Below are 1,382 nucleotides of genomic sequence, written 5' to 3' on the forward strand. Positions count from 1 at the left end.
TATTCCTGAGCCTGAACTGTAACCTGTTACTTCCCTAATAAACCCCATAATCGGAATTATTGTCTGTGAGTTCTGTGTGCCAGTGCAATAAATTATCAAACCCAGCAGAGAAGAAGAGAGTGTTGTGGGCAGGATGGTTGGTGTCAGAATTGGTAAAGATGGTGGAGAGAGGAGGCGTGTCTGACCTCCGCCTCACAGCAATCGGCCTTGGGCTGCTAGTCTTGGTTCTCCTTCCCCCTTGTGAGTTAGAGGAGGTCAGACAACACTGCCATGCCATTTTTACAGACATGTGGGCGAGAAGATTCCTTGTAGTAATCGAGGCTTCCACAGCTCAGTGAAGCTCCCTGAGTTCAAGCCTTGGCTCCACTCTTACCACCTGTATGATAGTTACCACAAAAACAAGTCTATTTCTTGGAACTTCAGGTTTTTCGTTTGTAAAATGAGGGTTTAGCTACATCAGTGATTTCCAAACATGGCTTATCAGGATAACCCAGTAAGCTTTTTTAAAAAATGGACTCTCTGGCTAAATTTCTTCAATATTCTCATTCATTGTATTTGAAGGGGGTTGGTGACTGTTAAAAGCAAACATCTAAAGGACACTCTGGGCTATAATATTTCTAAAAGTTCCTTTCAAGGTCCAAACTTTGTTTCTACGTTTTGCCTGTTTGGCTTATGTATTTGTTTATTTACTTGGACCTCAGGTGCAGAAAGTTGAGGGATACATGCTCTGCAATTCATGGAATATTATCATTTTTAATCCCTGCAAGACTGACTTGTACCTTCATTTATTTTTTTCTTATGTTTTCCTGTCAACTTAGATTGACATTTGCATTTCAATATGTTTATTCTATGTTCTTGCATATACATGTATCCTTGGGGAGAACGTAGTGTTGTGATTTCTGATATGCTATTATTGATATTACTCTATTTTTAACTAGTTCATTCAGTATTCAGTACTGTATATTAAGATTTGTCCAACTTCTTGTATGTACATGTGATTCACTTTTTCTAACTTCTGCCAAGTATTCGATATTATGCATCTACCATAATATACTTATCATTCCCTAGTGTTAGACACCTAGGCTGCCTTACACGCTGCAGGACCTCATACAACACTGGGATGACCATATTCATCAGTATCTTTTTATGGACCTGAGTGAGAGTTACTCTGGGGCACATATCAAGGAGGATGTACATACTTATTTGCTCCAAGGATCCTTCAGAGAGGTTGTAATAATTTCCATCTCCACCAGCAATGCATGAAGATTCCTACCAACATTGCTTGCTGACATTTGGTATTATCTTGCTATCTAATTTTTACTTAATTAACTGATGATTTACCTGTCTTTGAATAATCAGCTTACATATTTTGCCCATGTCAC

Source organism: Trichechus manatus, unplaced genomic scaffold (genome assembly GCF_000243295.1).
Source record: "Trichechus manatus latirostris isolate Lorelei unplaced genomic scaffold, TriManLat1.0 scaffold00102, whole genome shotgun sequence".
In the NCBI taxonomy this organism is placed as follows: Eukaryota; Metazoa; Chordata; class Mammalia; order Sirenia; family Trichechidae; genus Trichechus; species Trichechus manatus.